Below are 11,657 nucleotides of genomic sequence, written 5' to 3'. Positions count from 1 at the left end.
CAACATACACTTAGTATTACTTTCTTAGCTACTGTATACATATCTCCCTGGTGTGTCACATAATTTATGCAGCAGCATACAATATCTTTTTGGACTCACCTTCTTGTGCTGTGCTCACTTGAACAGGTCCTTCTTTAGGGCAAATTTTGTCATCAAAGTCGAACATGGAAAGAAACAAGATTAAATCATGACGTCAGTGATCTTCAGGTTGGAGCTCAAGAAAGAGGCCCGGGTTACCGACTTCGATGACAGGCCAAACCTTATTTTCCCTGTCAGAGCTTGTTTTATTCAGAGTTCCTAGTTGAACTCACTGAAGTCTGAGATTTTCCCGTTGTTTTGAACACCGCAGAAATCATGCTGGATAAACAGCATGCCCAATGTATTCAACCTTTTCTGGCCCATGGTGTTGAATATTTACCATTAGAAAAGAGACCCTTAAACCCAGACTTGGACCACACACCCACTTCACTGAATAGCAGGCTAGTGATTACTTTGAAACGCTTGTAGTTAGCCATTGATTCCTTCCAAACCACTCATTGTAGAATTTGCGAATTCCAACTTGTTGTCTAATGTTCATGTCCAATGGTCGATGAGCACTGATAAGTTTTATCTATCATTTCTCTTCAAATGACAAGGCTTGAAAAGGATTTGCCAGTAGAATGTCGACTTGATTCATGATGATGACTGCTTGTCTAGATTTCTAGCTAAGATTTTGAAAGTATAATGTTGACATTATCAGTCCAATCAAAGCTACGGTAGATATAACATGATTTAACGTCATTTTATCTGTGGCCAATGACCTTGAGCTTTCTTGGATAGGCACTTGCAATTTAACTTCTTGCGACTAGGGGGCAATATTTGAATTTTTGGATGAAAAACAAGATATTTTGTCACGAAAAGATGCTCGACTATGCATATAATTGACAGCTTTTACGTTTCCAAAACTGCAAAGACATTGTCTGTGAGTGCAACAGAACTGATGTAACAGGCGAAACCCAGATAAAAATCCAATCAGGAAGTGCCACATTTTTTGAAACCGCCTCATGCCAATGACTCCTTATATGGCTGTGAATGAGCTACGAATGAGCTTACGTTTTCTACGTATTCCCCAAGGTGTCTACAGCATTGTGACGTCTTTTTACGCATTTATGTTGAAGAATAGCCGTGAGGGACCACATTTAGCAAGTGGTCACATGATGGCTCCCGCAGAAAATCTAGCGTAAAGTACCCAAGTAGCCATTTTTCCAATCACTTCTTATGAGAAACCAATTGAGCCGACGGATATATTATCAAATAGATATGTGAAAAACACCTTGAGTATTGATTCTAAACAACGTTTGCCATGTTTCTGTCGATATTATGGAGCTAATTTGGAAAAAGGTTTGGCGTTGTAGTGACTGCATTTTCCGGTCGATTTCTCAGCCAAACGTGAAGAACAAACGGAGCTATTTCGCCTACAAAAATAATATTTTGGGAAAAAAGGAACATTTGCTATCTAACTGGGAGTCTCCTGAGTGAAAACATCCGAAGTTCTTCAAAGGTAAATTATTTAATTTGATTGCTTTTCTTATTTTCGTGAAAATGTTGCCTGCTGGTAGCAGAGCCTAGCCATAGCATTATGCCATGATAAACTTACACAAATGCTTGTCTAGTGTTGGCTGTAAAGCATATTTTGAAAATCTGAGATGACAGTGTGATTAACAAAAGGCTAAGCTGTGTCTCAATATATTTCATTTGTGATTTTCATGAATAGGAAAATTTTCTAGGAAGATTTATGTCCGCTGCGTTGTGCTAATTAGTTTGAGGCTATGGTTACGCTCCGGCATGCGGGTTTGAGAGTCATGAGAAGATAAAAGAACTGATTTGGCAGGCAAAAACCTGAAAAAAAATCCATCTAGGATGTAGGATCTTTTAAAGTTTTGTAGTTTTCTTTTCAATGCCATTACAGTATCCATTGACATAGGACTCAAATTGCAGTTCCTATTCCTTCCACTAGATGTCAACAGTCTTTAGAAATTGTTTCAGGCTTGTATTCTGAAAAATGAGGGAGTAAGTGCAGTCTGAATGACTGGACCCTAAAGTGTCACAGAGCTTTTTCATGTGCGTGACCGAGAGAGTGCCTTTCTTGTTTACCATTTATGTTGACAACGTTATTGTCCGTTTGAAATTGTATAAATTATTTAGGCTAAAAACAACCTGAGGATTGAATATAAACATCGTTTGACATGTTTCTATGAAATTTATGGATACAATTTAGATTTTTTGGTCTGCCTGTTGTGACTGCGTTTGAGCCTCTGGATTGCTGAAGAAAAGGTGCGAACAAAACGTAGGTTTTTGGATATAAAGAGAGACTTTATCAAACAAAACATACATTTATTGAGTAAATGAATGTCTTCAGAGTGCATCCATATGAAGATCTTCAAAGGTAAGTGATTAATTTTATCTCTATTTCTGACTTTCAGTGTAACTCTTCTACTTGGTTGGTTACAGTTTGTAATGATTTGTCTGCTGGGCGATGTTCTCAAATAATCGTAAGGTATGCTTTCGCCGTAAAGCCTTTTTGAAATCTGACACCGTGGTTGGATTCACAAGAAGTTAATCTTTAAACCTATATATAATACTTGTATGTTTTCAGAATTTTTATAATATTTCTGTTTTTGAATTTGGCCCTCTGCAATTTCACTGAACGTTGGCCAGGTGGGACACTAGTATCCCACATACCCTAGTGAGGTTAACACTTTTTTGGTTACTACATAATTACATATCTGTTATTTCATAGTTTTGATGTCTTTACTATTATTATACAATGTAGAAAATAGTTCAAATAAAGAAAAACACTGGAATGAGTAGGTGTCCAAACTTTTGACTGGTACTGTATATACACTCCATTTCAAAAGTATTCTGACTCTATGACTTCTCCCACATTTTGTTACGTTACAGCCTTATTCTACTTTATTGAAACAATTAAAACAAAACTATGAAACCCTATAATTTATTCTGACAAAGTTAGTAAATGCAATGCCAACTTGCCAGCTTTGTTATTCTTATTAAGAAGATGGTTACCAGGGAAGTCATAGAGATTGACATCCATTTTTCAAGTGAGCCCTGTTTTTCTATTGTTAGAAGAAAGCATTTACTAACTTTGTCAGAATAAATGATAGGGTTTCATAGTTTTGTTTTAATTGTTTCAATAAAGTGTTCTCTTTGATTAATCATTGTTTGTCTTGTAATGGAATATGATGTATAATTGAATGATCGTGATGTAATTGTTTCATTGGATTTGATTATCTTTTGCTGAGTCTGCTCTGATTAAATGTCCTTCTGCAACTGTTTGGTCGAGATGGTTACGAAGGAGAAAAACATGTGATTTCATAAACAGACATTAATGTAATTGTGCTCCAGTAAAATGTATTCATTTGCAAGATAATAGGCCTACTTTCATTTCAGTGACTTCTTCATTGTGTCAAAAAGAACCAGAAAAAATATTCATGATGACAAACTCAAAGACTCACTTTAACACCAAAACATGCTGTCACCCTGGATTGTTCTACGGAGTATTTTCTGTTCAATAGTGTTCAGTCAATGCAGGAGCTAAAATAATAAAGATAGTTCTCTGACGCAAATGGTGTCAGGTGGTAACATTTAGTCAAACAGGTAAAACCCAACTGTCTTGTGAATGTGAGTCAGACACACACACACACACTGCTGTTACTCTCCAGTTTCCTTATACACTGTCCAAGCTCCAACAAGGATAGAACACACTGAAGAGAGAAGAGGATTTCAAAACCAAGAAGGTAAGAACATTACACCTTTTTCTCTCTTCTGTCTCTTCTCTCTCTCTTCCTTTCTCCCATGTCTCATACACTACTGTAATTGAGGACTATAATGGAATTTCTTTGTTTATGATGAAATACCAATGGGATTTAAAGAGGGAGGGAGGAGACAGAGAGGTACACTCCAAATGCCAGTGTCCCTCGCCAGATGCAAGCCATCGTGTTTGCTGTCATTGATAAGAATTGCAGAGCTCTAAACGATGGTGATGCTATGTTACTCTGGCATCAAGGTTGTCACTTAGTTTTTTTTTTCAATTGCTAACAATCATGGGTCAATACTGAAACCACTTTTCAAAAATCTTCACAGTCTGCATTACCAACATGCATCTTGGCCAAATCTCACCTCCAAAACTTATTCAAACCACCAAAACACTTCATACATGTCTCAAAATAATCTCGTTCGACCAGAACACTGGCAACAATTCTCACTCAGACAGCATACATTGTCACTCATAACACACTGACCTAAAAAAAACACCAACAGGGAGCATTACATAAAATATGAACTTTTCTCTTTAAAGTTTGAATGATTTTTCACATAAAATCAGTATTTCATTATGGAATAAGAATAACACCTTTTCACTTTCTTGACCGTACTAAAGTATATGTAACAAGAATGAACCTGAAATGCAGCAATTTGCTTCAAACGCCATTATTATTTCTATATCTTTGCATATAGTCATTTGCTTGTGAAAAATAAAAAGTTCACACAAAAACAAACTCCTGAAATTCCAGGGCTACAATAATAATAATTTAAAAAACTATATTGTATAATCCCTCATACTGTACAGTACTGTGGGGGTTCTAGTTCTCCATTTAGTTCTCCATTTCTCTTGCATTTGGCCACAAGTTCTCATCTTGGAAAGTGTCTTCTGGAATGTCTAATCCAACCCTGGCAGACTTCAGGAGAAGTCTCTCCACACCCTGGCAGACTTCAGGAGAAGTCTCTCCACACCCTGGCAGTCTTCAGGAGAAGTGTCTCCACACCCTGGCAGTCTTCAGGAGAAGTGTCTCCACACCCTGGCTGTCTTCAGGAGAAGTGTATCCACACCCTGGCAGTCTTCAGGAGAAGTGTCTCCACACCCTGGCAGTCTTCAGGAGAAGTGTCTCCACACCCTGGAATTCTTCAGGAGAAGTGTCTCCACACCCTGGAAGTCTTAAGGAGAAGTGTCTCCACACCCTGGCAGTCTTCAGGAGAAGTATCTCCACACCCTGGCAATCTTCATGAGAAGTGTCTCCACACCCTGGCAGTCTTCAGGAGAAGTGTCTCCCCACCCTGGCAGTCTTCAGGAGAAGTGTCTCCACACCCTACATTCATGGTGTCCAGTAAAGACATCTGGTCATGTGGATGGTGGTCATAAACCTTCCACCTCCAAGCAGAGGGAAAACTCTTCGAAGGGGTTTAGGAAGGGGGAGTATGGAGGCAGGAATAGTACTGACATCCTGGGATGTGCAGCAAACCAGTCTGCGACTGCAGCAGAGTGGTGGGATGACACATTATCCCACACAACAACGAAGACAGGGGAGTTTATTGCCCCTCTCTCCTCCGCTGGCACAAGTCGATTATGTAGGTCATCCAGAAAATAAATGAGCATCTGTATTGTAGGGGCCAATGAGTGGTTTGTGTAACATCAAACCATCATTGGAGGGTGTGCACACATTGTGATGTTACCTCCTCTCTGGCCTGGGACATCCACGGTTGCTCTCTGTCCAATCACATTTCTTCCCCTTTGGCATGTTTGTACCAGGTTGAATCCAGCTTCATCCACAAAGATGAATGTATGTGCAGTTTGCCTGGCTTCCATCTCCATTACTCTCTAAAATACAGTAAATCCACAGTTTTACAGTACTTACATTATGCATAGCTGTGTATGTACCCTGTTTTTTATTTTACCTTTATTTAACCAGGTAGGCCATTTGAGAACAAGTTCTCATTTACAACTGCGACCTGGCCAAGATAAAGCAAAGCAGTGCAACAAAAACAACAGAGTTAAACAAACGTACAGTCAATAACACAATAGAAAAATCTATATACAGTGTGTGCAAATGAGGTAAGATTAGGGAGGTAAAGGCAATAGAGGCGAAATCAATACAATTTAGCATTAACACTGGAGTGATAGATGTGCAGATGATGATGTGCAAGTAGAGATACTGGGGTGCAAAAGAGCAAAAAAAAAAAAATATATATATTACAATATGAGGATGAGGTAGTTGGGTGTGCTATTTACAGATGGGCTGTGTACAGTTGCAGCAATCGGTAAGCTGCTCTGACAGCTGATGCTTAAAGCAAGAGAGGGAGATATAAGTATCCAGCTTCAGTGATTTTTGCAATTAGTTCCAGTCATTGGCAGCAGAGAACTGGAAGGAAAGGCGGCCAAGGGAGGTATTGGCTTTGGGGATGATCATTGAAATATACCTGCTGGAACTCGTGCTAATGGGTGGGTGTTGCTATGATGACCAGTGAGCTAAAATAAGGCGGGGCTTTACCTAGCAAATACTTAGCTGACCTGGAGCCAGTGGGTTTGGCAACGAATATGTAGCGAGGGCCAGCCAACGAGGGCATGCAGGTTGCAGCGGTGGGTGGTATACGGGGCTTTGGTGACAAAACGGATGGCACTGTGATAGACTGCATCCAGTTTGCTGAGTAGAGTGTTGTAAATTACATCCCCGAAGTCAAGGGATAGTCAGTTTTACGAGGGTATGTTTGGCAGCATGAGTGAAGGACGCTTTGTTGAGAAATAGGACGCCGATTCTAGATTTAATATGAGTCTGGAAGGAGAGTTTACCAGGAGAGAATCACCAGCAGCAAGAGTGACATCATTGATGTATAAAGAGAAGAGAGTCGGCCCGAGAATTGAACCCTGTGGCCCGCCAAAAGAGACTGCCAGAGGTCTGGAAAACCGGCCCTCCGATTTGACACACTGAACTCTATCTGAGAAGTAGTTGGTGAACCAGGCAAGGCAGTCATTTAAGAAACCAAGGCTTTTGAGTCTGCCGATAAGAATGCAGTGATTGACAGAGTCAAAAGCCTTGGCCAGGTCGATGAAGACGGCTGCACAGTACTGTCTTTTATCGATGGCGATTATGTTACCATTTAGCGTGGCTGAGGTATACCGGTGACCAGCTCGGAAACCGGATAGTATTGTGGAGAAGGTACGGAGGGATTCAAAATGGTCGGTGATCTGTCTGTTAACTTGGCTTTCGAAGATTTTAGAACAGTAGGGCAGGATGGATATAGGTCTATAAGAGTTTGGGTCTAGAGTGTCTCCCCCTTTGAAGAAGGGGATGACCGTGGCTGCTTTCCAATCTTTGGGAATCTCAGACGATATGAAAGAGAGGTTGAACAGGCTAGTAATAGGGGTTATTTGGTCACAATCCCTGGTTTGGTTATTGAACAGATATCTTACCTGGACATATTCATACTAGAGTTCTTTCACACGTTCACCGTTTCTCTCAAAGAGTACACTGTACAACTGCATCATCCTTATTTTATGTTTCTCTAGGACTCTGGCAATTGTCGTTGTGCTCACCATATTCACATTCCCAGAAGTGCTATCTGTCAGCATTCTGTCCCAAATTTCCTGCAGTTTTATTGCATTATTGCCAATTACCATGTCAACAATGGCAATTTCCTGCACATCTGATAATATTGTGTCTCTCCCTCCTGTGGGAGGCAACCTTTGGATCCTACTGAAAAACACAAAACAATCAATATATTTCAAAATGTCAGTACATGTAAAAATGTGAACATGCTGTATTTTACTGTAATATGTAGTTCAATTATCATTGAACGATGCACATCTCACCTTGTTACAACTTGGTTTGCCGGAAAATGTGTACTATTGATGCAACTGTTGAACGCTGCAGATTTGGTTGCACCCTTAAACTGACCTCTCTCAAAAAGAGACCATGGTTTACAACATGGTCAATAATTGTGGCCCTTGTCTCATCAGAGACCACCGCTCTTGGTCTTCCTCTCCTTTGTCCTCCACGCATTCTCCCTCTCCCTGACACTCTTCTTTCCCCACCAACCTGTCTTCCTTGATCCATGTTTCCAAACTAAATCATTCTGAAGCCGTCCTCTTTTGTCTGTTTGGTAACGAGACTAAAAACAGGACACTTGGATAGGCTTTCAGCTTAAATTGCAATCAGCTGTGTTAGGAATGATTAAATATTCTGCTGGATTTTCTAGATGTTTCAATCTGATTACTGCAGAAATGCATGACATTTTCTATCATTCTGTATTGAATGTGTTTTTAACAATTTTGGAAACAGTGTGTTAGCATTTGAAAACGTGCTGCAAATATATAATTTTTCAGGTGGTGGACTATGAATGAGAAAAGAGTTCGGAGAACGTAGTCATTGAATGCATTTTGTGTGAAAACAATGAAAAATTGTTCACAGTTTGGTCCACATACACTGTTTCGCTGACTGTGTGAAGAGTTTTGACAATGTGACTTCAGTTTTGACCAATATATGTTAGCAATTGAAAAAAACTGTAATGTCTGTTAATATCAGCGGAAAGGAATTGCTTACGACAGGTAAAACAAAGAGGATGTATTCATTAGTATTGTCAATCTGTCAAATGGATCTTGAACAATGGGACTTAAGAAGATAAGGTGCTGATGGTTGATGGCACTCTTAATTTTGGAGGTTCAGTGTGAGAGTTTTTCTTATAATCTTTGCATTAACAGATTTATAGGTAACACATTACCTTAGACCCCCTATATGCATTCCTAAAGACTTGATATATGGGATGAAATAATGTATTGTGTTAGGTGTATACGTTGTATTCAACTCTGTGCAAAACCCTCCCAGTTAAAAGGTGCTGTTATTGTTCTTCAGCGTGTTCTGTTGTCGTCACCTCCACAACCTGCTCCTCCTGTCTCATACCCTGAGGCATAGTAACTTAAACAAAGAAATGCCACCACTCACAGGAATTCCTTCCAGTGACATAATAGTTTCACATGTGGTTTAGTGACTTAGTCAGGAATGTCACTGGTGTATTAAGTATGCAAATCAGCGGTGAGAGGGAAAATGGTTGCAAAACGGTCAACTGGATGCAACGACCAGAAGTTGAGTCACACTGTATAAAACAGTATTAGCTGCTCATTGTAAACTCATAAAAACACAAATGGCAGTGTTATGATGTGGCTCCTGTGGTCTTTTTGGACAAGGCTCTCATTTGATCACCAGTGTGACAATGATAATTTAAGTCACCTATTGTATTTAACACAACGTCATACCCAGTAACGCTTGGAAGTCTGTCTCTTTTCAGAGAGTACGGGTAGCTCACATTCTCCATTTTATACTCCTCCTTGATATTCTGGCAGATTTCTTTCCACGTTAATATTTGACAAGAGTTAGTTAATTAACTATAGTGAATCACTAAACTTGAAAGCTCTCTTATTCCCTCTTTCTTACATTGAATCAGTGAAATGATAAAACTCACATATCACCTCTCTACCCTTGCTCTTTCTCCAGACACCAGAAGAAAATCTACCTCTTCCATTTTGTTCAACCAGCTTTCTTTTTCCTCATCCTTCAGTGAGCCTCTGCATTCTGTTCATCATGGGAAAAGGAGTCAGTGACTTTGATTGGCAAGAGAAGCACCCAGACACCACACAGTCCCAACCAGAGAAGAGACAACCCAACACAGACTCAGACAAACACCGCTCAGGCTCTGACTCAGGAGAGAACGGCTGTAAGAAGTGCTGCATCAGGACCAGGAACTGTGTCATGAGTCCCGAGTGTGGCCGTGCACTACACATCTCCCAGGTCATCGCAATGTGTGGCATGTGCATTGGCATGTGGACATGTAAGTTCTTGTCCATTAGTGTTCTGTATTTTCTTATGATATATGTTTTGTGTGAACCCCAGGAAGAATAGGTGCTGCTTTTTCAACAGCTAATGGGGAACCTAAGAAAAATATCAAGAAGTTTAATTAAATTAGGTTCGTCTTTATTTTGTCAGGATAGTCAACTCAGTAACAATTGTAAATGTATAATGTGTAGAACTGTCCGTCTATTGCCCCTTCTATCCATGGTATGTTTCCCACCTTGAAACGAAGAAAGGAACAATTTATTGGGTACATGCTGTGATTTATATCTGAAAAAAGCTTGACAGACCTTGACAGACAAAAGTGAAAATGTGTTTTAAATTGTGTTGATGAAAGTCCACCCACATGCTATTATTTATTCCATCTGAACTAAAGACAGACTACAATGTCATTCCCATCCAATGTAAAGGCAAGCTGTCTACTTTTCACTCAACTCACACCACTTAATGTCCATTACGCCACTAGTAGCAGCTATAAGAATGTGCATTCATTCTCTTACTTTTCAGAAGGTGGATTTGACATTTGGTTCTTATCTTTTACAGAGTCCAACCATCTTTTCTCAAAGGACAACCATTTGATCTATTCTCCTAGACCACAGAGAGAGAAACACATCAATGTTTTGACATACTCTTATTTAATGTATTCAAAAGGAATACATTTCTCCTCTCATGTTTTCCTTGGAATCTCAACCACCATCAACACAAACAATACGGAACTGAAACAAAATGAACCTTTCATACTCTTTATTGTCCTTAGATATAATTGTGTAAAGTATTGTCAGCTACTGTACATTCTCCACTGTGCAGTGTTCTGTAAACTATATATTTTCTGTATTTTCTCCAAATATTTCTTAGTGTTTGTCATACGGTACTTTGGATACTATTTGGCTATTCCATTCGGTGATAAAAAAAACACTTTCAACAAGTGGAAATGTTTTATTCTTAACTATCACATTGGCAGTGGGAACACTTCACATTCCACCCCAGAGTGAAAATACTACATGAAAATCAAAGTAATGTAGTAGGGAACTTTACCAGCTTCTAACTGCTAGTGAATGGTGGGAAAGGCACAACTTGACAGTACACCTTTAATTGGAAGGAGAAGAGACGAGAAGAGGAGAAGAGACGAGAAGAGAATAGAACAAGGAGAAGAGAGGAGAGGGAGACAGGAGAGAGGGAGGGGAGAGAAGGGACAGTGGTGGCAGTGAATGTTCCTGGGCTCTACTTTCTGAAGGGATGTTATTAACAGCATTGCATCTAGTCAGAGGGGAGGGAGATCATAGTGACAGATTTAACCAAATCCCCTGACAGACTGGACAGGAGGGGAGAGACACAAAACCTACCAAGCTAGTGTTGAAAAGAGTTGTATGAAAATAGTTGTATGACTCACAGCCATTTCTGTGGTTGAGAGTGCCAACACAAATCAAATCAAATCAAATTTATTTATCACAAGTCTGTGATTGCAGAGCAGTAATGGTGGATTGCCTGTGGTAATAAACTTGGAAACGATGGAGGAATAGAAGCACTTAACTACACAGCAATGTACACTGTATGTACTGTAGCTCTTACCAGTTATCAATGTATTAGATGTTGAAAAAAGAATGTATCTGTCCACATCCATGGTGATGCAAACCTTTTTTTCTATGTGTGTCATCATGTGACTCCCCTCTACCCTCATATACCAAACCATCAGAGGCAGATCTATACACACTTAAAGTGTTGAAGAACAGCATCACTGATAAGACTAAAAGACAAAAGGAACAGAGGGGAAAGAATCAACTCTTTCAGGAACAGCTCTTTCAGCCTCAGCCTCCTTAGGGGAACAAGGCCCTGCAAGGCCCACCCAATCAGATTGAGCAAAAACAAAAAAATTATACATTATTATTTAAAAAATGATCCCTATTTTTCCCTGATACTTGCAAACACGGGCAAAGCTTCAAAGAGAACAGCTCCTATACTCAAATATTTGCACACACACAACCTGCT

The 11,657-nt window shown here is 39.6% G+C and overlaps 1 long non-coding RNA gene across 1 annotated transcript; it reads left to right on the top strand.

The window, feature by feature from the left end:
* Nucleotides 1–3,682: 3,682 nt before the first annotated feature.
* On the top strand, nucleotides 3,683–11,367 carry LOC109870537 (uncharacterized). Its single transcript, XR_002252177.2, has 3 exons — nucleotides 3,683–3,794; nucleotides 9,382–9,651; nucleotides 10,215–11,367. It is a non-coding gene; the product is annotated as an uncharacterized LOC109870537 (long non-coding RNA).
* Nucleotides 11,368–11,657: the final 290 nt, after the last annotated feature.

Source organism: Oncorhynchus kisutch, linkage group LG25, assembly GCF_002021735.2.
Source record: "Oncorhynchus kisutch isolate 150728-3 linkage group LG25, Okis_V2, whole genome shotgun sequence".
NCBI lineage: Eukaryota > Metazoa > Chordata > Actinopteri > Salmoniformes > Salmonidae > Oncorhynchus > Oncorhynchus kisutch.
The sequence above is the reverse complement of the archived record's forward strand: the minus strand, read 5'-3'. Positions and strand labels throughout refer to the sequence as shown.